Below are 17,251 nucleotides of genomic sequence, written 5' to 3'. Positions count from 1 at the left end.
CTATTTCTGTGACAACAAATGTTCGAGAAGCGCTCATGGCGTATGGTATTAATGAGCAAACGTAGCAGCTGTCTTCTGTTGTCTGCTTACCAATGCGGGTCATGTGTTGATACCATATGTTGTTTGAGACGTGTGCTGAATCTTGTATATAATTGTCAATACCTTTATTATCTGAGTATGTGCTGCGTTGTACTCTATTCTGCTTGTGCGCAATTTTGCTAATATCACCTGACGTAACACCTGTTGCAGCTGGGGATGGGGGTGTGTTAGGTTTGGGTACAGCAATAATATTGGTAGCATAGCTGTACTGCCATACAGAGGCAGCTACGAACCCGGTGATTATCAAAATCCCTATTACTTTTATTACATATGCTAATTTCACCGGCATTTTGCTCTTACCTTGCTGCAGTCCGGCAGCTAATTCTTGCGATGTTAGAGTTGCCCGCCTGAAAATTCTTAATATGCTGGTTAATGTTAGTTGTTAAGCTCTCCCTATCAAATAGTCATTCAGTGCCCAGGCGAAGAGCTGTTCCCACGCTACTCTGAGCGATCTATCTCTTAGGGCAGGTAAGTACGGGTGGAGGTGGGGCATCGAATATTCTATGGCCAAAAGGAACGCTGTGTAGTAAACTCGTACCCTTTTCCTTTTCAGGTACGTTGGCCTTTTTATTTCATATACAAATTGGTGTGACAATTCTTCTGGGTAATTATCGTCTGAGGGTACCATCTACTCCTGGGCAGTGAATTTGTTAATTATCTACTTCTTAGCAATACAATAATACGCGGTTCCTGCGTGTGCGAGAGAAAAGAAAAGAGCATTCACGTGTTTACATGTGTATTGGTGCGAGGCAATGTCCTTTAGTACAGTTACTACTGTAATGGGTACAGGGGTCAGTGGATGGTGGGCAGGGGGTGTTTGTGTTCAACCGGTGGGCGTTGTTTTACTCCTTGAGCGTGTGATCATGGGGTGGGCTGGATGGGGATCACCCCTTTCTTCTTCAGTTATTGTCTCTGGGGAGTCTGGGGAGTGACAGGGTATGGGAATACTTGAGCCGCTGGCTGTGGTAGAACCTCCTTCTTCTGTTGTCGATGTTGTTGCTGTTCTCTCAATGGACCTGTCGGTGGCGCTGGGGCGGGTCTGTTGTCCGTAGATCTTTACGTCGTGTAGGTGGTTCCAGGCACGCTTGTCCTGTAACTTTACTGCTCTTGTTGATACCTCCTCTACCAGATGGGGACCAGTAAAGCGTGGGTCATTCCATCTCCTATTGAAGTTGCGAAGTAGTACGTGGTCACCTTTAGCAATCTTACACAGTCCTTCCTTTTCTAGTTCTTTATCCGCGTCTTCTTGTTGGCTTCTATTAGACCCGCCCCGTGTGCGCTCGAGCTGTTGAGACACAAACACTACACTAGTAATCAAAGAAGACACATATTGGTACATTTCATCACCCAGAACACTTGTAGTGCTTTCATGGTCGCTAAATGCTCTTGACGTTGGCGTTAGGGGAAGGCGCATTTGACGTCCGGTAACCACCTCCCTGGCCTATTCCTCAGCTCAAATAATGCTAATGGAAGACAATATAACCAACTCTTCTTTTTTGTTTGCTGTATCTTTGCAATTGCCTCCTTTAATAGGCCATTTAGGCGTTCACATACACCGTTGGCCTGTGGGTGGTATGCACATGCAAATTTATGTTTAATGTTCAGCAGCGATGTGATGTGCTGAAACATCTCGTTGGCAAAATGTGGGCCGTTGTCTGACCTTAACACCTCGCACACTCCCCACCTGGGGAAGACCTCCCTCACTAAGAACTTGGCTGCTCTAAATGCATCTGGGTGTGAACAGGGCCCTGCCTCAATCCACCTAGAGAATGGGCATACTACTACAATCATATACCTATTTCCTTGACATATATTGATCATATCAACATAGTCAATGTGGAGATGCCGGAAAGGTCCCTCTGGCCGGGGTATAGTACCTCTTATCACCTTTAGAGTGTGGCCAGCCGTAAACTGTTGACATGTGATACAGTTACTGATAAAATTCGACACATGCGAATTTAACTCAGGGCAGAACCAGTCTTCCCTAATTCGTGCTGCAATTACTTCCTTGCCTGTGTGGGCTGGATGATGTAGTTGGCTCAGGGCAGTGTTCAAAAGTGCCAATGGTATTACAACCTTTCCAGTGCCACCCTGGCGCCATAGTGCGTCAGTTGGGGACATTGTACATCCTCTGTTTACCCATATTTCCTTTTCGGCCATTGGTGCAGCCGCTTGTAGCTCCATAATCTGTGTGGCTGGGAGATGGGTATACCCTTCTTTTAACAACATCTCTTTTGCTATTCCCCTCCCTCTCTCTCCCTCTCTGTGACTCTGGGGGGTTCCATATCTCACCAAAGTATGCAGCATACTTCGCATGTGCGTCTGCTGCTGCATTCCCTTTTGAGACGTGATCTTCACCATTGGTGTGTGTGGTGCATTTTACTAAAGATAGTTCCTGGGGGTCATTTATTACTTCAATCAGTTCAGCCAATAAGAGAGCATAGTGCACTGGGGTGGCATCAGCTCTCCTAAACCCTCTTCTTCTCCATTTCGACAACCCTGAGTGGACAGTTGATGTAACATATGCGCTGTCGGAATATATAGTCACTCGTTTGTCAAAGCTTTCCTTCAACGCCAAGATCAGTGCGACCAGTTCAGCTGCTTGAGCGGAGTAATGCTGTGGTAATTGTACACATTTCACTGCCACACACACCGGTACCTCCATCATTTTCACCACTGCTGCCCCAGTCCTCCTCACACCATCCCCCTGATCGATGGTTGATGACCCATCAATAAATAACAGCTCACCCCCCTCTAGTGCGTTTTCCTCAACTTTTCTAGTACATGAGTACATATCAGTTGTTTCAGTACAGTCATGGGCATAATCTCCCTCCTCAATTACTTCTGCTAGGAACCTTGCAGGGTTGACCGTGCTACATCTAACAATTGATAGTTCAGCTCTGGATAGAATGATCTCATAACCTGATGCCCTTTGCGTGGTTAGGGTGGATTTAGGTTTATTCAATATTGCAAAAAGTGCATGTTCCACAAATAGTGTAGTCGGGCACCCCATGGTTATTGTTGATGCTTTCTCCACGGCAAAAGCGGCTGCGGCGAGACCTTGTTCGCAGGGGAAGTGTCCTAACATTACAGGATCTAAGTGGCCACTGTAAAATGCTACTGGTTTGTAGCCCATGCTTGTTTTTTGAGCCAACACGGCTTTCATTACTGCTGAGTCGCAATGTGAAAATATAAAAAATCGCCGCTCATAGTCTGGGGATGCCAGCACCGGAGCAGTTGATATCGCATCTTTTAATTCATCAAAAGCTTCTTTCATTTCCCTCGTCCACCCCAATTTGTTCTCCCCTTTATTAGCTTCCCGTAACGCCTCAAGCAGGGGCCCTATATATGAACTGTAATCAAATACCCAAGCTCTACAGTAGTTGCAGAGCCCCAGGAACTGCTGCAGTTCCCTTACAGTTTGTGGCATTGGAGTGGCCGAAATAGCTTGTGCTCTTTGTGGTGCGATCTTTCTTCCATGTTGGGATATAAGCTGACCAATGTAAAGTACCTGTTCCTGACAGTACTGTATCTTTTCCATGTCTACCTTGTAACCTTTGTCAGCCAATATTGTCAACATCTTTAATGAGTCCTCTCTGCATGTTTTTTCGTTTTTACTGCAAATTATTATGTCATCCACGTACTGCAACACCGTGCTTTCTACATCAATGTTACCCAAATCCATCTGTATCACTCTGTTGAAAATTGAAGGTGATTCACAATACCCTTGTGGTAATCTGGTGTGCTTCCACTTAGCGTTTCTGTAAGTGAAGCTCGTCAGATCTTGTGAGTCTGGGTGTAATGGTATTGAGAAAAAAGCATTTTTAAGATCGATCACTGTAAATCGTGATGCTTCTGCTGGAATGCCACACAATATTGTGGCCGGGTTTGCAGCTACGGGATATTCTGCTTCTACTATGTTGTTCAAGGGCCTGAGGTCCTGTATAAAGTGCCAAGACCCTCCTTTAGCCTTGCGCACTGGGTACACAGCCGTATTACATGGTGATTCTGAGGGGACCAATATACCATTATTTATAAGGGCCGTTATGGTTTCATATATGCCCTCATCTGCCTCCCTTGATAGTGGGTACTGTTTTACTCTGGGGAGTATTGCACCTTTTTTCAATTTTATTTTTACTCCCCCTATACTTTTTATGCAGCCCACGTCATAGGGGCCAGTAGTCCACAATGATTTGGGTACCTTTGACATATCGTCCTTAAAGAAAGGGACCGGGGTGCATGTGGGTGCCTCAAGTGCCATTGCAATTTTCTGTGCTACTTGTTTGTAGGCCACTCTTAGCCATATTTCCACACTCATCATAAACACCATTTCACCTTCCTCCTTTTCATCTGAGAACAGCTCTTCATCTGACACCTGGGTGAGCCTACATCCTTCTGCTAATGCTATCACTGCCCTCCATGCTCTTCCTTCTTTGTCTTGGGCATGTACAGCAATATAATCAGCTGTTGCAATAATGCTCTCAATATCCATTGAAACCACCTTCCCTTCTGGTTCATTAACAGGAGTTTCTGGTCTAAACAGATAGGCTGCTGGCCTTCTCCATATTTTCCCTTCTATCCCTGGCATCCATGCAATTGCCATGTCTGTTCCATACTGGAACAGTTCACCATCTACTGGCTCCGCCCTAATCGCTGTCTGTCCACAGTATGCCTGCATAATTTGCCGTGCTGTGAGCATGTTAATCCCTGGAGTAGAGCAAATTATGCCGTCCTCAGTAAAGGAGATCGTCATATTCAACCTGTTCATTATATCTCTCCCCAGTATATTTACTGGTGAAGCACTATAATATAAAAGTGGAACTGACAGATCGTAATCTCCAATAGATAAGGGAATGTTATCAGTAAAGGGAACCAACCCTCTAGCCCCAGAAAACCCTTGGTTGTTCATGGTCTCACCTGACATCTTAAATTTACCTTCCCTTATGCAAGACCGGGTCGCCCCGGTGTCAACAAGGAATGATAATTTTTTGTCACCTATCGTTACCTCTATGCGTGGTTCCTCCGCACTATTAGGTGTTACTGACAGGATGGGACACACCAAGGCCGTCTGTGGGCTGTCCTATTGGGGGTACAACGACTGGCCATTCCCGGTATAAGGGTTGTGTCCCAAAACCGTCACCCTACCCAATTGCGTTTGTGGTATTTGTGGTTGTTGTGTGATCGCTACCTGTTGTTGTGGCAATGGTTGGGGCTGTTGTTGTGTTAATTGTTGTTGTTGTTCATTTCCTTGTGGCAACATTTGCTGTTGTGGTATGCCTTGCTGTACTTGTGCGGGCCGTGGTTGTCCCTCACTATTCCATGATGGTGTTCCTGGTCTAACTCTACACGTGCGTGACATGTGCCCCAATAGTCCACAGCTCCAACACACCGGTGGTTCCCTATTCTGCCATGGAAAGCTCCCGGTGTTGTCCTGGTATACTGGTTGCCCTGTGGGATAGGAATTTCTAAATCCTCCCACCTGTGGTTGGGTACCATACCCGTACCCTCTCCCCCTCATAAGTCCTCCTCTCCCCCTGTTATAATTGTAATATCCAGCTCCTTGCATTGGGTATCCTCCTCCCAAGTTGGGCGTGTATGGTTGGAGTGGCGGCACCTGTTGTGTTGTAATCTGTGAAGGTGGTATTTGTGAGGAATCTTGTGCAGCCACTACTTGTGTGGGGCTTTGGGTCATTGTTGGAGGTGTAGTTATTAGTGCCCCTTCCATTGTGTACTTAGTAAGCTTTTTCTGCACTAGTTTAGCCTCTTCCGTTTTCCTGTCCTCTTCCTTTTGTTTCATTTTTCCTTGCCACGTCCAACAATGATGCACTATAGTCAGTTGTATTTCGGGCCATGGTTTTGCTTCCATTCCCACTACTTTCTTTAGTTGTTTCTGAACTCCTTCCGGGAGCCCTTGTACCAGTATATGGTAAAATATTGCTGGTGTTTTATCCCATTGTTCTCTAGTTTCCATGCGCCACTTCTCTTGGATTTCCTGAATATAATCAACAGGATCTTCGTTCTCATGCATTTTGCGAGATGTAATTGCTCCTATATCTGAGGTGTCTGGGTACTGTACCCTCAATGCCTGCCATAGTGCATGTCTGCAGTTTGCGAACGGTGCCCCGTCGTGCGATGTATTTGTTATTGTTACCCCATGAAATCCCGCTCTTTTCCATATGTCATCCGCTCTATCCCCTAATATTGATATTAAAAGGCCCTTTACATCTCCTACTGCTAGCTTCTGTCCTGCGGTGTGTTTTTCCATTTCATATATCCATTTACCCGCACCTCCACTTAATGATGGGAGCCTACATTTGATATTTTCTTTATCGGTATGCTTCCAAAGAACATACTGTGGTCTAACCCCACCTCTCTCCAACAGTGGCATTAAATTATGTTCCGTTTCACCCTTTGTGTTCCATAATATTGAGTCCTCACACCCTTCCTCCACTTCTCTTTCTTCCGCATTTTCACTTTCGTTTGTATTTCCCCTGCTCATACCCCTTTCTTCTCCATCTTTTCCCCTTCTTCCATCTTCCTCTGTATTTAATGTGGGCATGTGTACACCTCTTTCCTGCCTGCGACTAGGGAGGTCTCTAAGCCGCCATGTATAGGGTGTCAGTTCGTCTGTGAAGGGAGCTAGTTTTATTTTGCGTAATGAACGTGAGGTGGTTGATCCTGTAGGGTGCGATAGGGGAGGGCGTGATGGGGATGATGGGGATGGGGATGTTGCGTCCTCATTTGCCCGTCTTTCCTCTACTCCTGTCTTTCCCCCCTCACTTCTCTCCATCTCATCCTTTCTCCTACTGATCCATGGTGAGTCCATATTGGTCCGGGTGATGTATAGTTTATCTAAGCTTTCCCTTTCACTCTTCCTCCCTTCACTTTCCACTCTCTCTTCCTCACTACAAAAGCTATTTATAAACGGCAACCCCCACTCGGTCTTTTTCCCCCTGATCGTTACTGTTTGTAAATCTATTAGGTCCAGTTCTCCTCTTTCTCTTTTGTCAGCCGCTCCCCTTTGTGCTGATGTTGTTGCTACTTCTGTGTCATGATATATATTCCCCCATCTTCCACTCTCTCTTCCCCTATCTCCTCTTTCTCCTTCATACCTTTCCTCCATCTCCTTATTATTCTCCTCCCTCTTCCTTTTCAATTCCTCCATCACTTCACTTCTCATCTGTTCTAATATTCTCTCATCCTCTTTCTCCCTCTCCCATTTCGCCCTTTCTTTTTCTACTATACTCTCCATCACCCTCTCTTCTTTGTATTTCTTAGTTGATTCTGATAGTAACCTCCTCCTCCATATTGCCATTTCTTTTTCTTTTTCTTCTTCTTCCCTTTTCTTTTCCCGCAGTACTACTCTTTATACCCTTTCTGCTGCTGCTTTTACCCTGTCAGCTTCTCTCCTTTGCTCCTCAGTTCGTTCCCTTATTTTTTCCACTTCGCTCTTACCTTCTTTCCTTTTCCTCGCTCTCTCTCTCTCTTCCCTCTCAAGCTGCTTGGTCAATTCATTCTGTTCATCCCTTAGTTTTGCTAATCGTTCCTCCAAAATCTCTTCTGTTTGTCTTAACAGCTCTTCCTCCCTCAATTCACTCTCCCTGGTATTATCCTCGTCTGTTTTCTTCACTACCTCCCTCTCTTCTCCCGTTAATGAACCTCGTAATTTTAATAATATCTGTGCAGCTACCCATTCATCATTTCCTATCTCCACAGACTGGTCTTCTCCAGTCCTCCCTTCCCCTGCTGGCATTTTCCTATGAGCCACATATGGTGGAGGGCTGTATGCCGGGTTCGAGTATCCCTCAGCCGCCCTTAACTGTCCTCTTTCTATTTCTCCCAATTCTCTTAAAGGGTACAACCCCCCTCCCTCTGTTTTTACTCCCGCTCCTATGGGTATATCATTGCTCGGTTCCTTTTTTATTTCATCTGCTTTATTATTCTTTTCTCCTCCCTCACCTCTGTTCCCCGTGTTCTTTGGGTCCTCATACCCCTGTTTCCCATTCTCTTCTTCCACCTTAATCTCTGTTTCTTTTGGTATTTCCCCCATAGTGAATATTCGATTTGGTCCTGGTCGGGACCCCTGGAACATCCTCCATAAGTTAAACACCTCCATGTGGTTTGCCAACTTCTTCCCTTTATATGTATTGTGCAGATGATTTAATAGTGAATGTTGGGCATATGGATCGAAGCTACCGTTAGGCGGCCACGGTGTTAGCATTTTGTTATCCGTCCCCTGGGTCCATTCTATGCTATACTTAATCAGTTTCTCCCTATGGGGTGGCAGTGTTGTGCATATGTATTGTAGTGGCGTAGTGAGGGTGTTCCCCCACCCTCCTGATCCTGTTCCGTATGACATAGTAGCGCTCCACTCGCTACCCTCCCTTAATCTGGTGTCAGTTTATCCCACTAGTAGTTTACAATATACAACCTTATATCGTTACCTGGCCCCGTAAGTTTGGGGACTTACGATAGTCTGCTTAAGGGAAATTATAAAAATATAGTATGTCACATTTGTACATTTTCCTCTGCCCTTCTTCCTTTATACAGCACCCTTACGGCCCCCTGCGGCTGAGGCGCACGTAGCCCCCTGCGGCTGCGTACCCCTTATTACGTGCTTATACAGTCGTCCTGTTTTCACATGCTCCTCCCCCTTCTACACTTGCCGTGGCCAGCGTTCTCCGTGCGCAGCCACGTTCCCCGTTTTGCCTTTTCTCGATCAACTCGTTTTACCGTTTATCTCCGTGTCTACTCCCTTACCACCGTTCTCTTCCTCAACACTCTCACAACGAGGATGCCTCGTGTTTGCGATATCCTATGAAAACCCTATTGGTGACGTCACCGATCACGTAGAGCTACTGGTAAGTTCTTCATATACTTTTTAAATCCAAAAATACACCTGCAATCTACCCCCGTTAACCCCACAGCTGTCTTCCTGTCACTCCTGGAACAAGGTAACCAAATCAACACTATAATCGGACTGCGCACGCTGCGTCGCCTCGCGTGTGATACGCCCCTCGACAGGAGGGCTTAACCAGCCAATTATCTTCCGTATTTAGGCAACTTAACTAGCTACCGCCTACAGGGAAACGTCATCTACCTATCGAGTGTCTTGCTCGAACAATAGGGATCCTCATCTACTCATTGATCAATAAATGCCAAATCGTAGGAAACCACACACACACACACCCTTACACGTAGTCGCGGCCTAGGCCAATCAGTTTCTACGAGCGGCCGCACGTGATGTTTTCGTGCTCCGCCCCCTTCTATCGCGTTACGTTGCCAACTGCTCTCGCGCTTGTTCAACTATCATTCATTCTATATCTAACACTAAACTATCAAACCTTCGCTGTTCACCTGTTCAACACCTCCCGCCTCCCGTATTTAATTCTTCCCCCCTCCCTCACAATTTCACATTGTTTGTTGTGCGTGGCATGCTCACCAAGTTCTCCTGATGCGGGGCCGCTCGACTGCGTGCACCCCTCCAAGCGGCTCGCCACCTCCCCTCGTCTGGACCACGTCTGGACACTCGCCAACCGCGGGCGGGATACTTCTCAACCGGCTCCCGAGGGCCAATATTCAGATTGCGCTGTCCGGTCTTCTCGCAGTTCCGCGATGGTCCTGTAGTCCTCAGAAGGGGGCAACGGCAGAGGGGGCCGTGCCGCCGGGCCTTCTCGCAACTGGAGTGCCTGGAAAAAGTAAAAGTAAAAAATGCCGATCTTAAACAGATCTCAGCAGTGCCTCCAACTTGTCGGGGGGAAATTCTGCCGGGGTCGGCCGGGCCGTCCGCAGACCTCCGGGCAGGGAGGCCCCAACTCCTCCCGTTTATCCCAAAAGAGATAGAGTATGAGACACACACAAGAAGCAATGTGACTCTGCTGTTTATTAAACACAAACGGCAGGGATGGGTCAAGGATCATACGCGTCTGACCTGACACACACACAATCGTGGGGCTCGCAGGCCCTTTTTACTGTAGTATGACGCGCTACCTGCGTCACTTTAGAAAATTAACAAAAAAACCTATCGCCACTCTTAATTGGTTGCTCGAGTGGTAGGGTTAGTATAGCATACGTATAGAGAATAATATGAGTGGCTGAGGGTTAGTCAGGTGATATATCTGGGTTGTCCCTACAATTAGATACATGAGAATTGTTACATGAAGACTCCTAATGGTTGGTTGATGTTAATGGCGTCAGTGATAAGAGCCCCATGTTCTGATTGGTGCGCCCGTGAGCTTCCCAGCCTGGGACCATCGCTGTTCCCAGCTCTCGGTGTACCTGCAATTTGCAACAATGTTTCACTATTGGTACATGCAGACAATGTGAAGACTTATTCATGAGCTAGACGGCCGACTACTCCCATCGTTGCAGATGTCCATTGATCCTTTCAAGTTTATCTGCCTGTGTCTCGTAACGAGGGATCCAGACGCCTCCTTCCTCCTGGGTTTGGCATCTCGTCAGGTTCGGCTTGGTCACGTGGGATGGGACCGTGTTTGAGGCAGAATTCTGCACAATTAATATTGTTTTTCCACTGGGTGCCTGGTTTAATTGCAGGTGCGACTTTGATGTTGGCGCGCGGCGTGCGAGGTTGCAACATCGTGCCCTTGATGGTCTGCTTTTGGAATGTGGGTTTGCAACATTACGACCTTGGCTGTCTGCTTTCCCCAGGCTCATTCTGCAGGATCAGCAACCTGACTCTTGTTCTGTTAATCGTCCACGGGAGCTCTTGCTTGCGGCCTACTCAGGCCTAGTATATAGGTGGAACCGTCTCATGCACAGGCACTTTAGGTTATAGTCTCATATTGTCTTTTGGCCAGTATCGTGTCTTTGTTATAATTCTCATTACGGCACCTAAGTGTAGGAGAAGCGTAAGCAAGCTCTTTAGATGAGTTCATGATGCGTCTTGCGTTTCTGCATTTCTGAAAGCCTATACGGAAAATAATAAAGATGCACGTCCGTGAGTATGTCTGTCGCCTACGTCATAGCACTGAGTATATTCTTCATGTAGATTGGTGCGGGAGTGTCCAGTGTGTATGTTGGCACAGGTGTGCTATCCGTTGGCTAGGTCGTCATGGCATCTCTAACGACGTACAGTTTTAGTCCAGTTGATCCATGCCGCAGGCATTGGCATGGGCAGGGCGGGCTGCTGGGCAGGCAGATGGACACATCCGTATGTTCCTGTACCAGGGTATCTGGTCGTCTGGTAGATGGGCAAACTCTTCTCGTGGCGGGTGCTTGGGCCGTGAACCTTTAGGCCAGGCGCGAGAGGGGAAAGAGGGGAGTCTGTTTTTCCATTTTCCCACTTCAGTTCGCTGTTGGGGACCTTCCTTTCCAATTAATTTTGCTTCTGTTTGTGTTGAAAAAAACATCAAGAATCTTAACAAAAGTCAGGTCTCCTCAAGTGGTCATAGGGAAGAGGCTGCTTTCTTTCCTGATTTGGGCAATTGGTTGATTCAAGTTTACTCCTTCAGGGGTATGGAAAGAGTGACATTGGCCGAGATGTTTCGTCACTTCCACGACCACGGTCATGCTCGTGGTAATTGTGCGTGATTTAAGACAAGATAACTTGCATTTCCCCCAGCCCCTTGATTCCCAGGGTGTCACAGAAAATCAGGTGCAGCTCAAGAGATGTGAGGTGTCTGGTTCTTCTTTGTCCCAGTGCAACTTGGTTCCCTCTCATGATCATCTGTACAATGATGGGTCCAAATTCTTGTCAGTGGACCATCAATTGGAAATGTTCGGTCTGAACTTGAAAGAGAAGGACTTAGTGCCTCTTACACAGTTGTACACAAGCCCTGATGTCTAAGTACACAGAACAGCTGTGACATGCACTTGCTGTTTATTCACTCCTGGTGTTACATTAGGAACATCCTTCCTTTCATTGTGCCATTCTGGCCACATTGTAATCCCTCAAGCGTAGATTTGCTCTAATGTGGAAATGGCAGTCGCCAAGTGTTGACCGCTGACAGCCTTTACCTTTGTTTCACATACATGTCACTTGTTATTTACTGTGGGCTTTCTGTGTATTGCATTTTACCAATGTATTGCATGACTTGTATTTTTCCCAAATGTATTTTCTATCTTGCACAGTATATGACAGTATATTAATTTTCCCTGCCTATGAATCTACCCGCTCGCCCCTGACTACAGTTCCTGTGCGTACTATGCTCATGGCTTATTTCTGCCAAGTGCTTGCGTGTTCTCGTATGTTTGGATTTTGTCCTATATTTGGTTATTGCATTGACGCTTCACTGTAGTTAGTTCCAATATTGCCTGCTCACTGTGTTTTGTACTTTAAATAAAGATTTCTATAGTTGCTTGTTTTCTGGCACACTGGACATTGCCCACCATTTACCCTGTGTTCCTGCACTGTATGGATTGCAGACATTGGGCCTCATTACACGGACGGCGGTAAGGGTTTACCGGTACCGGTAAGGGTACCAGTGCCAGTAAACCCTTACCGCCTTACTACGAGGTGCCTTTGTGGGACCCTACCCTAACGGCTGGTTTTACCAGCCGTTAAGGACGGGGCCCGCAAAGGGACCTTGGAGGTAATTACAGTACCGCAGTTTGCGGTAACATAATTACCGCCTTCCCCATTCCCATTGAGCCCTATGGGGGCAAAAATGGGAATGGGGACGTGCCATGGTGAATGGGGAATTACCGCCCCCACACACCTTGGAGTAGGGTGGTAATTCTGCCATTCACATTGCGGACTCAGTAAAATACCAGCAGCATTGTTACTGCCATCCATGTAATGAGGCCCATTGTGTCTTTACTGTGTGTGTGTATGTGTGTGTGTGTGTGTAAGTGTGTGTGTGTGTGTGTATGTGTGTGTGTGTGTATGTGTGTGTGTGTGGTGTGTGTGTGTGTGTGTGTGTGTGTGTGTGAGACTCGATTCCCTTCAGAAACCAGTTTCCCTGTTGTAAACCGGTTCCCAGCCAACAGCTACCAACATTTACAGCCAGTGTAATCTATAGCCTAGGGCTGGCCCTTTACATCTCTTCCTGAGAACCGCCTCCCCTCCCCAGGAAAAGCAATCTAAAAAACTGGCCTGCCCTTTTCCCACCTGTCCCACACCCTGTAATTTTCATCCCCCTTCCTGTCCTGAAGCCCTGGGAGCAGCACAGAAACTAGTCACCCCTGTTCATGGGTGTGGATGTGGATGGGCGCTGAAGGGGCACTTGTCCTAATCCCTGTAATTGTCCTGCCCATTGTCCCATCAACAAGCCTCCCTGAGCCCTGCAGTCAGCCAAAAATGAGTTCCACCTGTTGTGTCCATCATGGAGGTGAGTATGAGCCTGGCTTTAGAGTAGGGGAGCGACAGCCTAATATGCAGGTGGAGGAAGGACCTGGAAGCTCTCTCTTTTTGGCTGCTGGTGGTGTTGTGAGGACGGATGGGGGCATAGAAGCTCAGGAGGCCCTTTCAGCAGGTAGCATGTCCCTGTCTTCCCTTCTCCATTATTCCCCCTCATTATCCTCCCTCTCCTCCAACATGCTCTACTTTTCCTCCAGTAGGCCTCCCAGCCTCTCTGCTTCCCCCGGGCATCCTCGCTCCCCATTCTCTCCCTCCCACTGCTCCCCAGCTGCCCATTCTTTCTCCTCTCTCCCCTCACCCCAGTCTCTCTTGCCCTCTCTCCTCCTTTCAAGCAGCCTCGCGCTTTGAACATTTCCCTCTCCAATCCTTCCCTTCCTCCCTTGGGATACCTTCTCCCCCCTGCATCCAAGGGTGCTCCCCAGCCCCTGGGTTCCAAGCAAGTGGGTGGGCCTGGCTAGTATGACTGCCATCAATGGCCCTCCTTGTGCCTGCAGCCCAGTGCAGACAATCATACATGTCCAGTGTGCCTAACATACTCTGCTGGCAATAAGTCTACTTCTCTGCCTATTATAAATCTGTTCTGCAAAGACTTTGTTGCATTCATTGATGTTCACACTATTCAGTGTAGCCTGCCTGTTATTGCCAGATGGGGGATCCAGTTTGTCTGCATACACAACACACCCTCACCGGGTCTGTTAATTCTCTGGCCTGCCTCCCAGGTCCATAGTTTTCTGGTGCCATGACTCAAATCTAGAAACTGGTCTAGGTCCCTGATCAAGTGAAGAGCATCTCAAACAGCTGCACCTTCTATGACTAAACTCACCCCTGCTTTGCGGCCTGCACTCCACTCCACTGTCCATGTTCTGCTTTCAGCAACAGCCACTTCTTTCCACGTGGATTCTAACTTTCCCCTTTTTCAGAAACTACAGAACAGAAGCTACCTGAGCCTGGCAATCCCAGAGAAGAAGGGGTGCCTGCCCTCCCAGCTGCCTACTGTGCCGGTGCCTAGCTGCCTGTCTGCCGGATCAAGTAGTAAGGTAAGAACAGGAGCACCAGTCACACACACTGACATGGCCAGCTGATAGCTTGTGGGGAGAGCTCCTAGTCTCTGAGGGGGAGGGTAACACTGAGGGTAGGTCAGTGTAGCCATCCAGTCAAACCAGGTCCCACTCCCATAGTGGTGAGGCACTCGCACATTTCCACTGTCAGAGGGGGGCCTGCACACCCACACAACATCACACAATTGAACTGGCAAATTGTATAGTATACCTTTCCAGATAATCCACCCAACTAGTCATAGCCTCCAGATCTCAACCTCTAATTTTATCCGATGTCCGCTTTTGTCCCCGAGGGCACCTCAGGAGAGGGGAGTCACATACCCCATAAAAAACTCACCTTCTAGCCCCGTACTGGGGAAGGCCATGTGGGAGACCCCAGGCAGTGCCACAGTTTTGGGGGCCAGGGAATTAATAGATCTGATGAGGGTGCGTTGTGTAGGTAGATAGATGGACTGGGTCCCTCCTACAGTTCAGCATGGGACAGCAGAGAGCAATCCAGTTATGAATTGCAGTGACACTGTTTGTAAACTATTTCGAGATGGCAGGGGAGAGGGAGGGAAAGGAGAAAAATATTTGAGTGTCATCAGCAAAAAGGTGATAGTGAAAGCCAAATGATAAAATTATTCTTCCTAGAGTAGAGGTATATAAGGTGAAGAACAGAGGTTCAAGGATGGATCCTTGTAGACGATGACAGGGAGAGGGGTGGGGTCACTGGTTTGTGAGTTCCAACAGATTTGAAAGGATTGACCTTCCAGGTAGGATGTGATCCAGGCAAGAGCAGATTTGTGAAACCCAAGGTCCTGGAGAGTGAGGAAGAGAGAGGTATGGTTGACACTGTTGAAAGCGGCAGAAAGGTTCAAAACGATGAGTATAGAAGAGAGTTTGGAATGATGAGCAGGAGACAGAAAGGTGGAGACATGAGTGCAGTGTTGTTGGAGTGTTTTCTACCAAAGCCAGATTGAAGTGGATCTTCAAACCATTATACTCAAGGTACTCATGCATACAATTGATGACCACCCACAGAAGAGCCTTTGAGTAATGTGGGAGGAGGGAAACTGGACGACAGTTTGGTGCCACGTAAAGGTAAGTAGAGAGTTTCTTCAATAAGTATAAGACATTTGCAGATTAGAAGAGTGCAAGGAAGAGTCCATCAGAGAGATGGAGGTTTAAGCGCCCAGACCGTTAACAGCAAGTGAATGAAGCTAAATATTTGATGATTTGAGGAGCAATAGCAGCACAAGATGGGTTGGTGCTGTGGAGGATGAGTACTAATTCAATAGGAGATATAGAAGTATGGAGAATATAAGAAGCATGGGGGAGAGGTGGTGGACAGGAGGAGGGTTGGGGGAGAGAGAGAAGCACTGAGAGTGTCACAAATTCTTGAGATTTTAAAGAAAGAATAGTGATCAAAGTAATTAGCAGGAAGGGAGGAGACAGTAAATATAATCTTGGGAAGTGCAATCAAAGCTTGGAGGCTAGATGAAGGTTTGGGGGATGATTGTGAAAGGAGGAGACTAGTTTTGCAAAATAGGATGATTTGGCAGAGTCAAGTGCAGAGGGGAGGTCAGTATGGGAATCTTTATAGGCTAGGAGTATTGCAGGGGTCTGTAATTTGTGCTAGCATCGTATGTCACGCATATGTTTGTTTTGAGTGTCTGAATTTCAGAGCTGGTCTAAGGCTGAGGATTGCGATGAGAAGTTTTGAATGTGTGAGCAGGATAGTGTTGGTCAAATGGAGTCATAAGTGCATAGTGGAAGTCAGAAAAAACATGGTCAATATCATGAGCATATTTCTAGAGGAGGACAACAGTGTTTGCTGCCCCAACTTTTGTGGCACACCATTTTGTCCCCCTTATTTGGCAGGGGCCCCTTTCCTTTAGACGTCACACCACCCCCCCCGCCCCAACATGTTCAGCAGAGTTACTCCACTGGTCAATGGAAGAGCCTTAAATAGGAGACAGAGAGAGATAAAAAGACAGTAGAGAGGTCCTGACATCATCATGGTAAGGGGATGAGAATCCTGCCTGAATGTCCTCTTAGTTACTGAAGAGGAGAAGGAGTAGAAGTTGGTGGGACTGAGATGTGAAGGTGAACAACGGAGTAATCAGAGGCAGGTGGGTGGAGAGGTCAGAGGAGGAGAGTGATTTAGAGAGAATGACAAGGTCAAGAGAGTTACCACCAGAGTTCCCCTCTTGATGACAATTGCCAAGCCTTCATATTTGTGTGTCTCCCTAATACTTCAGCATTTTTGCTTTATTTTTGACACTTTCTCTCTAATGTAAGGTATTTGTTTTTAACTGATTGATTGATTGATTGATATGTTATTTGTAATGCGCATATATACAAGTGTTTCAAGGTGCAACCAGGCAAGGGGGCAGGGGTTCAAGAGAAAACAAGACAAACTGAACCGGGACAGCCGACCCAGCCCTTTAAGACGAGGTAGCAATACTTTGAGATGAATGGGATATAGAAGATACTCAAACATCAATAGTCAAAACGACTCCGAAAGTTGGCAAAGTTGACTGTTTTAATGTCAATTATCTAAAAGAGGGAGTACAACGGATGTCTCACAGCATGATCTCAACGAGGTTCATAAAAAACATGAGTTATCTAGTAAAAACTCGTCATTACCGATGTCAACCTACGTGTTTGCTAACGTCATCCTTTGTGGCAAACTACAAAATCCTAGAGGCAAATGTGATAGGCTTAGAGGGAACATCTAGGTATACGTTCCACACTAGTCTTAGAAGGTGATAGGGTCTCTAGCATCAGGTGG

General features: G+C 46.9%; 1 long non-coding RNA gene across 1 annotated transcript in view; it reads left to right on the top strand.

Moving 5' to 3' along the window:
* LOC138489604 (uncharacterized) overlaps positions 1–17,251 on the top strand; it is a 295,438-nt gene that overhangs the window by 221,759 nt on the left and 56,428 nt on the right. The window contains exon 2 of the long non-coding RNA XR_011274829.1: positions 14,338–14,454. This is a non-coding gene — a long non-coding RNA (uncharacterized lncRNA). The remainder of the gene's footprint in view (positions 1–14,337; positions 14,455–17,251) is intronic.

Source organism: Ambystoma mexicanum, chromosome 9 (genome assembly GCF_040938575.1).
Source record: "Ambystoma mexicanum isolate Mex_15411 chromosome 9, UKY_AmexF1_1, whole genome shotgun sequence".
In the NCBI taxonomy this organism is placed as follows: Eukaryota; Metazoa; Chordata; class Amphibia; order Caudata; family Ambystomatidae; genus Ambystoma; species Ambystoma mexicanum.
This window is presented reverse-complemented; position numbering and strand designations above follow the sequence as displayed.